The sequence below is a fragment of the Somniosus microcephalus genome, chromosome 4 (assembly GCF_052327205.1).
Source record: "Somniosus microcephalus isolate GS21.2 chromosome 4, FLI_Smic_1.0, whole genome shotgun sequence".
NCBI lineage: Eukaryota > Metazoa > Chordata > Chondrichthyes > Squaliformes > Somniosidae > Somniosus > Somniosus microcephalus.
In genome coordinates, this window is record NC_140990.1 from 111,470,310 (window position 1) to 111,486,469 (window position 16,160).

Sequence of the window (16,160 nt, forward strand, 5' to 3'; positions counted from 1 at the left end):
AAGTGAATCTGGCCAAACTAGAACTTGATTTCAACGAATACAGAGAAACACTGGCCAAGAATTTGAAGGAGGAATTCAAACAGCTAAAAACGGAACACGAGTCCACCATCCACAAGCTGAGAAGGACCATAGAGGAGCAAAGAAATGAGATCAAAGAACTCCGTACTCAACAAAACAAAACGAAGGAGATCGTAGAAATGCTCAGCAGGCAACACAAACCTCTTAAGGTCCAAAAACCTGAGGACACAAAAACAACACACACAAGGACACAGAACCCCCCGGATGCCACCCCACACGAAGACACACCGAAAGCCACAAACCCCACTCCAACCAGCCCTCAGTCGAGTCATGCCCAGACTACTGCTACCCAGTCCTCACACACAGGAACACAAAAACCGACAGATACCCCCCCAAAACGATGACACACCGAAAGCCCCAAACCCCGCTCCTGCCACACAACATATCCCAGAAACCCAGCCAACAACCAGCCACCAGGCGAGTCCTACCCAGACTACTGTTACCCAGTCTGAAAAACCAGCCCCTCAGGCGGTCCTGCTGACCGACTCCAACGGAAAGTTTCTGGACCCCCAGAGGCTGTTCCCAGACCATCAAGTCCTGAAAAAATGGTGCAGCAACACAGACCAAGCAATGAGGATCCTGAACAAAGAATCCCTTGGAAGCCCCAAATGGATTGTGATCCACACAGGCACGAACGACCTACGCACCCTACAGGAAGGCACGGCTAGGGCGGTGAGCAGGATGGCAGAAAAGGCCAGCAGGGTATTCCCCGAGTTGCGGATCGTGATCTCCACACTACTGCCCAGAAAGGACACCCCAGCCTATATAATCCACAACACCAACAGGGAGATCGACACGAGATGTTCTGTCCTCCCCAACGTCTCCCTGGCCCATCATCCAAACATCAACACAAGGGACCTCTATGACGAAATACATCTACTCAAACAGCGGATGTGGGTCTTCGCAAGAAACCTCATAAACACTGACAAAAGACGCAGCCCTCCCACCCGCTCTACCATTGGGAGCCCAAACAGGACCACCAATGTCCCCCACACCCCTTTACAAAACCGACAACAGAACCGTGCTTTTATACCTGACCCAAGACACCCCTCTAGACCACAGACTGTAGACCAAGAACTGAGAAAGATCATGACGATGCTGAACAGCCTGATAGAAAGCCGGAGAAATTATTAATATTGTTATTTATCATTATCTTTATTGTTATCTTATCAGTATTATTACTATTATTAGATAGATATATGTGCATGCCTCATGAAATTTATACTAAATCATCATTTAGCATTATAGAAAATAGTGTTCCCACACTCATCCCACAAAATAGCTCCATTTTATTTCGTTTTATTGAACTATATAAATGCGTTCTTTCCACATAAGCTGCTGGAATATCCAGGGCCTCCGCTCCTCAACTTTTGGGATGAAGAGTACAGACCCTGAATTCCTAAAAGCTATAAAAGACATTGATATAATTGTGTTAACAGAAACATGGTGCCAAAAGAACGTGCCGACCCACTGTCCTCCAATGTACCATGAAATCATTGTGCCCTCAGTAAAGAACACTAAAACACGCAAGGGCAGAACCTCCGGGGGAATATTGGTGTGGTATAAGGGAGAACTGGACAAACACATCTCACCGGTAAAACAGGGGAAATCACACGTATGGCTAAAACTAGATAAAAATATAGGAATAGCAAAAAAAGATGTTTACTTATGTGCGATCTACATACCTCCAATAGAATCGCCATATTTCGAAGAGGAGTTATTTGATACTCTCCACATGGAAATCAGCCATTTCCAGGCCCAAGGAAAGGTGATAATATGTGGGGACATAAATGCAAGGACCGGTTGTGAACCTGACTTCATAGACCCTCAGGGAAACAACCATGTGTTTGGCCAGACCCCTTTAGATGTCACACCAGCCATCGCAAATCGGAACAACCTTGATCGTGAAATAAATAAAAGCGGTAGGGAGGTAGTGCAACTCTGCCAAGCCTTAGGCCTGTACATAGTTAACGGTAGGTTCAGAGGGGACTCCCAAGGGAGACTCACATACTTCTCAACTCTTGGGTCTAGTGTGGTGGACTATACAATCACTGACCTGGACCCCTGCGATATCAACGCATTCACTGTCAGGCAGCAATCCCCCCTCTCAGACCATAACCAAATAAATATGTACCTTAAACTTTCTGCCCAAACGACAGACACAAAAAAGGAACCCAGTAAGCTCCATAAAATAAAACAGACATACAGATGGGTCCCAGACAGTGGAGAAAAATTCATCACAGCACTAAAGTCACCTGATCTCACAAGTAAAATATCAAAATTTAAAGAAAACCCATACGAGATCACCAGAGATGGTGTAAACATGGCCATAGAGGATATAAATAAGATCTTCCATGAGGCAGCTGTAAAAGCCGACCTTGTGAAACAGAAGAGGAAGCGTCACAAAAGACAAAATAAAAATAAGAAATGGTTTGACCACGAATGCAAAAATACCAGAAAAGACCTGAGAAAAATATCAAACCAAAAGCATCGCCAACCAAACAATCCGGACCTACGTACTAGATACAATGAAACCCTCAAAAGATATAAACACACCATTAGGAACAAAACACAAAACTATACCCACAAAATACTCGAAGAAATTGAAAACTCCACCAATCCAAAACAATTCTGGGAAATGTGGAATAACCTGAGTACAACACAATTGCAAGCATTACCAATCCAAGATGGCGACATCTGGAGAACACATTTTGAAAACCTCTACAAAGACATCCCAATAAACGAAACAAACCCAAGTCAACATCAGGTCACAGAAAAACTCCACACATTAGAAGCAACAATTAAAGACAACCAAAACCCTCTAGACTCCCCAATCACATGGAAAGAACTGGCCACAAAAACAAAATCTCTCCACCTAAAGAAAGCCTGTGGCCCAGACAACATCAAAAATGAAATGCTCAAGTTCAGCAATATGGAGATGCAGGGTGCGATACTCAAACTATTCAACATCATATTACGCTCAGGCTGTTTTCCCGATATCTGGTGCCAAGGACTAATCTCCCCCATATATAAAAGTGGAAACAAATCAGACCCAAATAACTACCGCGGCATCTGTGTCAACAGTTGTCTAGGGAAGTTATTCTGCAGTATTCTAAATAGTAGATTACTTGATTTTCTTAACAAACATAATATCCTCAGAAAAAAACAAATAGGCTTTCTTCCAAAACACCGCACCACCGACCATATCTATACCCTTCACACCCTCATTGAAAAACATATACACCAAACAAAAAATGGGAAAATATTCGCCTGTTTCATCGACATCAAGAAAGCCTTTGACTCTATATGGCACGAAGGGCTCTATTATAAACTTCTTCAGAGTGGAATAGGAGGCAAAGTCTATGACCTTATGAAATCAATGTATCTGAAAAACAAATGCGGGCTCAAAATTGGAGACAAACGCACCGATTTCTTCACCCAAAGAATAGGCGTCCGGCAGGGCTGCAATTTGAGCCCGACCCTGTTCAACATATACATAAATGAATTAGCAGACATGCTGGAGCAAAGCGAGTCACCAGGTCTCCGTCTCCTGGATGGAGAAGTGAAATCCCTGTTCTATGCGGACGACCTGGTTCTGCTGTCTCCCACAGAACAGGGATTACAGCAACAACTAGACCTACTCGACAAATACTGCCAAAATTGGGCTCTAACAGTAAATCTAAAGAAAACCAACATCATGATATTTCAAAAAAGACCCAGATGTCAGGAAAACAAACACCAGTTTACCCTCAGTGATACCACTATAGGACACACTATGAGCTACACCTACCTTGGTCTAACTATTACAGCATCAGGGAGCTTCAGCATAGCAGTGAATGCACTAAAAGAAAAAGCCCGAAGAGCCCTTTATGCAATAAAAAGAAAATTCTACAACATTCAAATCCCAATCAAAATCTGGCTCAAAATATTTGACAGCATAATCCTGCCCATTGCACTGTACGGCAGTGAAGTATGGGGCCCGCTAAATCACCAAAGCTACACTAAATGGGAAAAACTCACAATAGAAGCCCTACATGCAGAATTCTGCCGAAGCATCCTTCGCACCCAAAGAAAAACGCCAACAAATGCATGCAGAGCCGAACCAGGCAGATACCCACTGATAATAAACATCCAAAAACGAGCACTAAACTTCCTAAATCACCTCAAATCTAGCTCCCCAGACACCCTTCATTTCAAAGCCTTTCAGACCCAAGAGCTAAACCCAGAAAAGAGTCCCCTGAGTCAGCTGCTACTGAAACTAAGTACTCAGCCGGACCCTGACCAGCCCCAGACCAACACAGCCGTCCAAACACCAATCCGAGTGAACCAAATCATTAAAAAATGCAAAGAAACCTACCTGGAACATTGGAACAAAATAACCGAAAGCCAAAGCAGATTAGAATGTTACCGGGCCCTAAAAAGAGAATATAAACTGGCAGACTACCTCACGACCATCAGAGACACAAAACAGAGACAGACCCTCACCAGGTACAGACTAAGCGACCACCAACTGGAAATTGAAAAAGGCAGATACAAGAAATCCTGGCAGCCTAGAGAGAATAGAATATGCGATCAATGTCTGGCTGGCGAGGTTGAAACAGAAATGCATTTCCTCCTAAAATGCGAAAAATTCAACACATCAAGAAACATATTATTCAACAAGCTAAGCCAAACAACCCCAGATTTCAAGGAATTGGATGACCTGTCAAAATTGAGATTAGTCCTAGGAGAAGGAGACAGACCATACCTTGGGGCCAAATATGTAACAACATGTCACAACCTGAGGACTGTTTAAAATTAAGACTGTTTAAAATTAATATTGAACGTACCAAATGAAGTACAAAGACTGTTTAAAATTAATATTGTTTCAAAGTAATATTGTATGTACCCAACAAATGTCAAATCGATTGACACCTACAGAATGTTGGAAAACTGTACCTTTTTGCTATGTAAGCTTTGGCAATATGGTTCTCTGTAAACTTTCATGCCAATAAAGCATTCGAATTGAATTGGAACTGGAATTGGAATTGGATTGGGAGTGTGAGAGAGAGAGTTTGGGAGTGTGAGAGAGAGAGATTGGGAGTGTGAGAGAGAGAGAGATTGGGAGTGTCAGAGAGAGAGATTGGGAGTGTGAGAGAGAGAGAGATTGGGAGTGTCAGAGAGAGAGATTGGGAGTGTGAGAGAGAGAGATTGGGAGTGTGAGAGAGAGAGACTGGGAGTGCGAGAGAGAGAGATTGGGAGTGTGAGAGAGTTAGAGATTGAGAGTGTGAGAGAGAGAGTGATTGGGAGTGTGAGAGAGAGAGATTGGGAGTGTGAGAGAGAGAGATTGGGAGTGTGAGAGAGCGAGAGAGATTGGGAGTGTCAGAGAGAGAGCTTGGGAGTGTGAGAGAGAGAGAGATTGGGAGTGTCAGAGAGAGAGATTGGGAGTGTGAGAGAGAGAGAGATTGGGAGTGAGAGAGAGAGAGCGAGAGATTGGGGGTGTGAGAGAGAGAGATTGGGAGTGTGAGAGAGAGAGATTGTGAGTGTGACAGAGAGAGACTGGGAGTGTGAGAGAGAGATTGGGAGTGTGAGGGAGAGAGACTGGGAGTGAGAGAGAGAGATTGGGAGTGTGAGAGAGAGAGAGATTGGGTGTGTGAGAGAGAGAGAGTTTGGGAGTGTGAGAGAGAGAGATTGGGAGTGTGAGAGAGAGAGAGATTGAGAGTGTGAGAGAGAGAGAGATTGGGAGTGAGAGAGAGAGAGACTGGGAGTGAGAGAGAGAGAAATTGGGGGTGTGAGATAGAGAGATTGGGAGTGTGAGAGAGAGAGACTGGGAGTGTGAGAGAGAGTGAGACTGGGAGTGAGAGCGAGAGAGATTGGGAGTGTGAGAGAGAGAGAGAGATTGGCAGTGTGAGAGAGAGCGAGAGAATTGGAGTGTGAGAGAGAGAGATTGGGAGTGTGAGAGAGAGAGATTGGGAGTGTGAGAGAGAGAGAGATTGGGAGTGAGAGAGAAAGAGATTGGGAGTGTGAGAGAGAGAGAGACTGGGAGTGAGAGAGAGAGATTGGGAGTGTGAGAGAGACAGAGACTGGGAGTGAGAGAGAGAGAGATTGGGAGTGTGAGAGAGAGAGAGATTGGGAGTGAGAGAGAGATTGTGAGTGTGAGAGAGAGAGACTGGGAGTGAGAGAGAGAGAGAGAGATTGGGAGTATGAGAGAGAGAGAGATTGTGAGTGTGATAGAGAGAGAGATTGGGAGTGACAGAGAGAGAGAGATTGGGAGTGTGAGAGAGAGAGCGATTGCGAGTGAGAGGGAGAGATTGGGAGTGAGATAGAAAGAGACTGGGAGTGAGAGAGAGAGAGATTGGGAGTGTGAGAGAGAGAGATTGGGAGTGTGAGAGAGTTAGAGATTGGGAATGTGAGAGAGAGAGAGATTGGGAGTGTGAGAGTGAGAGACTGGGAGTGTGAGAGAGAGAGATTGGGAGTGTGAGAGAGAGAGAGATTGGGAGTGTCAGAGAGCGAGATTGGGAGTGTGAGAGAGAGAGAGATTGGAAGTGTCAGAGAGAGAGATTGGGCGTTTGAGAGAGAGAGAGATTGGGAGTGAGAGAGAGTGAGATTGGGGGTTTGAGAGAGAGAGATTGGGAGTATGAGAGAGAGAGATTGGGAGTGTGAGAGAGAGAGACTGGGAGTGTGAGAGAGAGATTGGGAGTGTGAGAGAGAGAGAGATTGGGAGTGTGAGGGAGAGAGACTGGGAGTGAGAGAGAGAGATTGTGTGTGTGAGAGAGTGAGAGATTGGGTGTGTGAAAGTGAGAGAGATTGGGAGTGTGAGAGAGAGAGATTGGGAGTGTGACAGAGAGTTTGGGAGTGTGAGAGAGAGAGAGATTGGGAGTGAGAGAGAGAGAGACTGGGAGTGAGAGAGAGAGATTGGGGGTGTGATAGAGAGAGATTGGGAGTGTGAGAGAGAGACTGGGAGTGTGAGAGAGAGAGAGACTGGGAGTGAGAGCGAGAGAGATTGGGAGTGTGAGAGAGAGAGAGAGATTGGGAGTGTGAGAGAGAGAGAGAGAATGGGAGTCTGAGAGAGAGATTGGGAGTGTGAGAGAGAGAGAGACTGGGAGTTTGTGAGAGAGAGAGACTGGGAGTGTGAGAGAGAGAGAGACTGAGAGTGTGAGAGAGAGAGAGACTGGGAGTGTGTGAGATAGAGAGATTGGGAGTGTGAGAGAGAGAGAGATTGGGAGTGTAAGAGAGAGAGAGATTGGAAGTGTGAGAGAGAGAGAGATTTAGAGTGTGAGAGAGAGAGAAATTGGGAGTGAGAGAGAGAGATTAGAAGTGAGAGAGAGAGATTGGGAGTGTGAGAGAGAGAGACTGGGAGTGAGAGAGAGAGAGATTGGGAGTGTGAGGGAGAGAGATTGGGAGTGTGAGAGAGAGAGATTGGGAGTGTGAGAGAGAGAGAGAGATTGGGAGTGTCAGAGGGAGAGATTGGGAGTGTGACAGAGAGATTGGGAGTGTGAGAAAGCGAGAGATTGGGAGTGAGAGAGAGATAGACTGGGAGTGAGAGAGAGAGAAATTGGGGTTGTGAGATTCCTGGGAATCTACAATATAAAGCGGGATGCAAGGATCTCTTTTGGGCGATTAGAGATAAGGAATAGGCTTGCATCTGCAAGGAAGCTGCAGTGGCCACCTACCTCTCTGCGAGATGCCCTCTGCTCTGCCTCTGGCCCCAATGTCTGCCAAGCCCCTCCCGATCACGTCCAGCACTGCCTCCTCAAAGGGAGTGATCTCTGGAGTCTTGCTTCCCCTCTCCCGGTCGGCTCCTGCTGTTGCTTGCCATGTGCTTGTTTTTCCTGGAACAGAAAAAGAGTGGCGATTGTGAAGGAGTGTATTGGCAGGCGTGTTTGTGTGTGTGTGTGTGTGTGTGTGTGTGTGTGTGAGATGCCTCACATGGTTGAGGAGCTGTGAGATGTGTCTGAGGTGTGTGTACTCTTCTGATGGGTACACTAAAGCCAATAGACTGTAACTAATATAACTTTAAAAGAACCTTAACAAATTAAATTAAAATTTAATTGGCCGAGGTGATGATGCACTCCAGTTCCCGTGGCACCCACCGGTCATGGAAGGCCTCAAGCATTCCGGTGGACACCGCGTGCTCCATCTCCAAGGCCACCCGGGCGCGAACATGGCTGTGGAAGAGAGAGGCAGGCAGTCAGGCCCCCTCGACCGCCCGCTGCCTGGACCAGTTGGTTGCATTATCACCCCGGCCAATTAAATTTTAATTTAATTTGTTGAGGTTCTAGGTAATAGAAAAAGGTTACAGCCTAAAAATTAAAGCCAAGCCTTTCAAGGGGGAAGTTAGGAAACATTTCTACATGCAAAGGTTGTAGGAATTAGGAACTCCCTTCCACAATCAGCAATTGTTACTAGGTTATTTGTTAAGTTTAAACTGAGATTGATATATTTTTGTTAACCAAAGCTATTAAAGGAAATGGTGCAAAGGCAGGTCTATAGCGTTAGGTCACTGGTCAGCCATGATCTCATTGAATGGAGGAACAGGCTCGTGGGGCTAAGCAGCCTGCTCCGGCTCCTATGTTCCCTCCATCATAACGTCAGGAATGGGCCTGTTCGCTAATAGTTGTAGTACTCAGCTCCATTCACAACTCCTCAGATAGTGAAGCAGACATATATATGAGTGAGAGGGGAGCAGAGGGTTATGCAGATAGATTTAGATGAGGAAAGGCGGGAGGAGGCTCTAGTGGTGCACAAACAATAAAATGGACTGGTTGGATCGAATGGCCTGTTTCTGTGCCTTATAATTGTGAAAATTGACAGACAGGATGTACTAGAAGGGCTGGGTATGCTTAGAGTGGATAAATCGCCTGGTCCAGATGGCTTGCATCTCAGAATGCTAAGGGAATTGGGGGAGGGGAGAACAGAAGTGCTTGCTATAATTTTCCAATCTTTCCTGGATGTGGGGGAGGTGCCTGAGGATTGGAACCTGGCAAATGTGACACCATTCTTCAAGAAAGGGTGTAAGAACAATCCTAGTAACTGCAGTCCAGTCAGTTTAACATCAGTAGTGGTTAAAGTTTTAGAAACAATAATCAAGGAAAATATTAATGGGCACTTGGAGAGGTTTAAGCTACTTAAGGAGAGTCAACACGGGTTTGTAAAAGGAAGATCGTGTTTGACTACACGAATTGAATTTTTTGATGAAGTAACAGGGAGGATCGTTGAAGGGAATGCATTGGAAGTTGTCTACATGGATTTTCGGAAGGCGTTTGACAAAGTACCAAATAGAAGGCTGGTTAACAAAATTGAGGCTCATGGAATAGGTAGGTCAGTGGCAGCTTGCATAAGGAATTGGCTTAAAGACAGAAAATAGCTAGTTGTGGTAAATAGCTGTCTTTCAGACTGGAGGAGGGTAGACAGTGGTGTTCCCCAAGGGTCAGAACTGGGGCCACTGCTTTCTTGATATAAATAAATGACCTGGACATTGGAATACAGAGTAGAATTTCTAAATTTGCTGATGACACCAAACTTGGGGGTGTGGCAAACAGTGAGGATAATAACAATCGACTGCATCAGGACATAGAAAGGCTAGCAGAATGGGCAGACACGTGGCAGATGGAATTTAATACAGAGAAGTGTGAGGTGATGCATTTTGGCAGAATGAACAGGGAGAGGCAATATACACTTAATGGCACAGTTTTAAAGAGTGTGCAGGGACAGAGGGACCTGGGAGTTAATGTGCATAGGCCCCTGAAGGTGGCAGGACATATTGAGAGAGTGGTTAACAAAGCATATGGGATCTTGGGCTTAATAAATAGAGGTATTGAGTAGAAAAGTAGAGAAGTTATGCTGAATCTTTATAAAACGCTGGTTAGGCCACAACTGGAGTATTGTGTCCAGTTCTGGTCACCACAATTTCGGGAGGACATGAATGCACTTGAGAGGGTGCAGAGGAGATTTACCAGAATTGTTCCGGGGATGGGGATGTTAGCTACAAGGACAGGTCAGAAAAGCGGGATTTGTTTTCATTAGAGCAAAGGAGGTTGAGGGGTGATTTGATAGAGGTGTACAAGATTATGATGGGTTTGGATAGGCTGTTCCCACTAGCTGATGGTACAAAGACTAGGGGACACAGATTTAAGGTTTTAGCAAGAGTTACAGTCGGGATGTGAGGAAAAACTTTTTTTTGCAGCGAATGATGAGATCCTGGAACTCGCTGCCAACGGAAGTGGTGGAAGCGGAGACACCCAATGTTTTCAAGGGGGGACTGGATAGGCACTTGAGGGAAATAAACTTGCAGGGCTTTGGTGATACAGCGGGGGAATGGGACTGACTGGACTGCTCTACAGAGAGCCAGCATGGACTCGATGGGCCGAATGGCCTCTTTCTGTGCCATTATTTCTCTATGGCCCTATGACATTGTCCCTTTAAAGAGACACAGAGACACTGCCCCTTTAAAGAGACACAGAGACACTGCCCCTTTAAACAGACACAGAGACACTGCCCCTTTAAACAGACACAGAGATACTGCCCCTTTAAACAGACACAGAGACACTGCCCCTTTAAACAGACACAGAGACACTGCCCCTTTAAACAGACACAGAGACACTGCCCCTTTAAACAGACACAGAGACACTTTCCCTTTAAACAGACACAGAGGCACTGCCCCTTTAAACAGACACAGAGATACTGCCCCTTTAAACAGACACAGAGACACTGCCCCTTTAAACAGACACAGAGACACTTTCCCTTTAAACAGACACAGAGACACTGCCCCTTTAAACAGACACAGAGACACTCTCCCTTTAGACAGGCACAGAGACACTGCCCCTTTAAACAGGCAGAGCATTATATCGCCAATCCTTTATCGTTGCTGGGTTAAAATCCTGGAATTCCCTCCCTAACAGCACTGTGGGCTTCCGCCACCGGTGGGCGCCACGGGGACTGGAGTGCATAATTGATTTGGACAACCACATTTTAATTTGATTTGTTAAGGTTTATTTAAAGTTTTATTAGTTACAGTTTATTTTGTTTGGTCCAATCAAAAGAGGAACAGCACTGTGGGAGTACCTTCACCACACAGACTGCAGCGATCCAAGCAGGCGGCTCACTACCACCTTTTCAATAGCAACTAGGGATGGGCAATAAATGCTGGCCTTGTCAGTGACGCAGACATCCCATAAACAAATTAAACAAAATATAAGTGTTGCCCTAAAACGGACAAACCAAATTTTAATTTGATTTGTTAAGTTTTACTTGAACTTTTGTTCATTTACAGTCCAATTTGGGTTTTTTTTTTTGGTCCAAACTAAAAGAGTGCCCTAAAGCGGGCACTTGTTGCGATGATTGTTGTTTGATAACTGTGGGGGGCAACCCAGTCTCACCCTTATCCTCTTTTGGTGAAACCATAAATTTAGACAGATAAAAACTGTAAATAAACCATTAAAACTGTAAATAAACCAATAAAACTGTAATAAACCAATAAAACTTCAAATAAACCTTAATAATCAATTTAAAATTTGGTTCTCCAGCTCAATTATGCACTCCAGTCCCCGCGGCGCCCACCGGTCACGAAAGTGATCTAGCGTGCCGGCGGACACCGCGTGCTCCAGCTCTAGGGCCACCCGGGCGCGAACATGGCCACGGAAGAGAGGGAGGCAATCCGGCCGGACGACCCCCTCGACCGCCCGCTGCCTGGACCAATTAATGGCCTTCTTCACCAGGCCCAGGAGCAGACCCACGAGGAGGTCCTCCGACCTGCCCGCTCCCCTCCGCACCGGGTGACCATAGATCAAGAGCGTGGGACTGAAGTGCAACCAAAACTTGAGGAGCAGCCCCTTCAAATAATGAAAGAGGGGCTGCAACCTCTCACACTCGATATAAATATGAAACACGGACTCCTCCATACCGCAGAACAAACATGCGGTCTAGGAGTCCGTGAACCTACTTAAATACCTATTGCACGGGACTGCCCTGTGCAACACCCTCCAGGCCAAGTCCCCAATAGAACAAGGGAGGGCTCCCGCATAGAGAGCCCCCCATTGGGGACCTCCGCCTCCGTCGGAAGGTAAAACGGCACGCCACGGCGTGTCCGGACGGCAGGCGAAGATGGCAAAGTGGAAGGTGTGCAGGAGCAGCCCGTACAGGAAACCCCTCCGTGCGGAATGAAAAGGCATGGAGGGTATTTCCTCGAGACGGCTCAAGTTGTGAGGCGCCGGCTCCCGAGGGGGGAGATCGGGGCTGGGCGCCGACAAGGAATTCCGTCCGAACGGGGGAAAGCTCAGACGGGATCGCCCCACACGCCCGAGCCGCCTCGATACACCTAGTGGTGCCGGCGCGCACTTTCACCTTTATCGACTCGATGGCATCGGCCGCGAGCCGGACGTTTACCCAAGACATTCGCCTCACCAACTCCTCCGGCGCCATCCAGCCCACTCCTCCGCCATCGAGCAGGTCCCCGACTCGAGTCACCTTGCCAGCCACAGCTCTGTGCTCCGCCAGCCACCCGAACCTGCGGACGTGGAGGTGCGGATTCCTGAACAGTGGCTCCCGAAGGACAGCCACCATTCCTGTCGGGGGAGAGCTGCGCCTGGAAGCGACCTGGTTCCAAACCCATAGCAGTTCCTGGTAGAAGACAGGCAGCCCCCGCAGGCTGGCACACGTGCCACCCACTTCCACAAACAGGAGCTGCGTGTCATAATTGAGGCCGCGCAGCTGGCGGAAAAAATACGTCGCCAGCGCGCACCATCTTGGAGGAATCTCAACGTACAGGTATCTCTGCAGCGTCTGAAGACGGATAGTCACAGCCTGGGTGCGAAGGCACACCAGCGCCTGACCGCCCTCCCTAAGCGGGAGACTCAGAACCGCGGCAGAGACCCAGTGCATCCTGTTGTACCAGAAGAAGTCGACGAGCTTCTTCTGTATCTTGGCGACAAACGCAGGGGGAGGGATCAGAGTAACCAACCGGTACCACAGCATGGCGGCCACCAGTTGGTTTATGACCAACGCCCGACCCCTGTAGGACAACACTCGGAGCAATCCCGTCCAGCGTCCTAAGCGAGTGGCGACTTTGGCCTCCAACTCGTGCCAGTTCGCCGGCCAGGCGTCCTCGGCCGGGCTGAGGTAGACTCCCAAGTAGAGGAGGTGCGTAGTGCTCCAGGCGAAGGGCCTGAACTCCTCCGGCAGGGAGTCCACCTGCCACTGACCCACCAGGAGTCCAGAACATTTCCCCCAGTTGATCCTGGCGGAGGATGCGTCCGAGTGAATCTGCTGGCATTCCCGCATCCTCCGCAAGTCAACGGGATCCGTGACCATGAGGAGCACGTCATCGGCGTAAGCCGAGAGTACCACCTCCACGCCCGGCCCTTGCAGAGCCAGTCCCGTCAACCTCTTCCGCAAGAGGCGCAGGAAAGGCACCACGCAAATGGCATATAACTGGCCGGACATGGGGCATCCCTGACGCACCCCCCTCCCGAAGCGAAGGGGCGCCATCAAGAACCCGTTAACTTTAATCAGACACTCCGTGGCAGCGTACAGAAGTTGGATCCGGGTGACAAAATGCGTCCCGAACCCGAATGCGCGCAGAGTCCCGAAAAGATACTCGTGATCCACCCTGTCGAACGCCTTCTCCTGATCTAGGGGAAGGAAGGCGACCGACAGACCAGCCCTCTGGGAATGGTGGATCAGGTCCCGGACCAGATGGATGTTATCATGAATAGACCGGCCCGGGACCATGTAGGACTGGTCGGGGTGGATCATGTGGGCCAGCACGGCGTCAAGGCGAGCAGACATGGCCCTGGCAAAAATTTTATAATCCGTGCTGAGGAGGGAGACCGGGCACCAGTTCTTAAGAAGGCGGAGATCTCCCTTCTTAGGCAGCAGGACAATCACTGCCCTGCGCCACGAGAGGGGCATCTCCCCGGTCGCCAAACTTTCCCCCAGGACCCGCGCGTAGTCGCCCCCCAGGACGTCCCAGAACGCCCTGTGGAACTCCACGGTCAGCCCGTCCAGCCCCGGGGACTTCCCCCCAGAGAGCTGGCGGAGGGCGCCAGTCAGCTCCTCCAGACACAGAGGAGCATCCAATTTTTCGGCGCCCTCCAGGCCGACCTGCGGCAGGTCCTCCCACAAAACTCTGCGCGCGTCCTCGCTGGACGGATCCGGAGAGAACAGAGCCCCGCAATAGGCGCGGGTCTCCGCGCGGATTCCCTCCGGATCCGAGACCGGAGATCCGTCGTCAGCCAGCAGCTCCAGGAGCTGCTTACGGACCCCCCGTCTTTTTTCCAGCGAGTAGAAGAAGGGGGAGCAGCGGTCCAGGTCCCGCAGGAACTGAATCCGCGACCTCACGAACGCACCTCGGGACCCGACGAGCTGCAGGTCCTTCAGCGCGCCCCTCTTCTCTTCGTACACCAACCGCAGGGCCGGGTCCTCGACGACTTGACCGAGACGGGACTCCAGGTGGAGCACCTCCTTCTCCAACCGCCCGACCCTGGCTTCCCGCCTCTTGGTCGACCCCCTCGCATACTCCTGACAGAAGAGACGGACGTGGGCCTTGCCCACGTCCCACCATAGCCTCAAGGAGGGGAAGCCCCCCTGCTTCCTTCTCCAGCCGGCTCAGAACCGACTAAACGAATCCCGGAACCGTACGTCCTCCAGCAGCAGGTTGTTAAAGTGCCAGTATGCGGTCCCCCCCCACGCGCGCAGCGGAACGAGCTCCGCCCACACCAGGTGGTGGTCCGTGCACGGCACCGGCCGCATGGAAGCCGCCGGAACGCAGGAGACATATGCCCGGGAAATGTAGAGGCGGTCGATTCTGGACGCTCCTCTCCCAGGCCTCACGCAAGTGAAGGAGCTGGAGTCGGGATGGAGATTACGCCAGACGTCCACCAAGTCGAGGGACCCGACCAGGTCCCTCAACTTCTCCATCGCCGCCGGGCTTCGCAGGCCACCGGTGCGGTCCCTTGCCTCGAGGGTGCAATTAAAATCCCCCCCGAGGACGACGCACTCGCCCGCGTCGATGGAGCCCAGAAGAGTGGACACTTCTTCAAAGAAGCGCGCTTGCTGCGCACCGGCCCCAGGGGCGTACACATTCACTAAATGGAGCGGCACACCCCCCAGGCAAACAGTGACCTGGAGCAAGCGGCCCGGCATGAGCTCCTTGACCCCCAAGATCTCCGGCTGAAAATGCGGGGCCAGCAAGATAGCCACCCCGCTGGAAACACTGGAGAGATGACTCATGCTGACCCCTCCTTGCCACTCCAGGAGCCACGTGGCCTCGTCTCCCGGAACGGTGTGGGTTTCTTGCAGGAAGCACGCCGCATACTTCCCGTCCCGAAGGACCGAAAAGTTAATAAATCTGCGGCTAGCTTCCCAACGGGCACTTGTTGCGATGATTGTTGTCTGATAACTGTGGGGGCAACCCAGTCTCACCCTTATTGGTCCATCAAAAAGATCCAATGACTGAGGATCGGTTTCGATTCGCAGCGCCTTTTCCACTCAAATCTTTTATTTAAATCTGGTAATACTTATTACAATACATCAACTTCATAATAAATCCATTACATTCATTAACCACAATAAGCTAACCTTAACAAAAATCAGCTTTAAAATTAACAATACAAGATAGAATAATACATTTTTTACCAGACAAATACAATGTCAACAATATAAGTACCCATAGTAAAAAACAATACATATCAGTCCTACTAGCAATCTAGTAACACCTCATTTTTACTTGGTAAAACCTGTTATCCTCTTTTTTTCCCTTTTTTAAAAAATTTTAACATTCAAATACAACAACATTTATACAACTCAACAATTACACAGTAAATCCATTACATTCATTGACCAGTTATGGTCAACAATATAATACAACAATAAATTTTACAGGTAAATCAATAATATTTACAGTACAAACTGCAAACATTCAATAAACCAAGAATCCGTACACGCCAGTCCAACTGGCATTTGTTTAATCATTCATTCCTCCATTCGTCCATTCGTTCGCTCAAGCGTAAATTCCAATTGCATGACTGCATACATTGTATGCCGTTTCTATCTGCGTGCATGCCTATGCGTTCGTTCATCTGTCCGGCAGACTTCACGCTCACCAG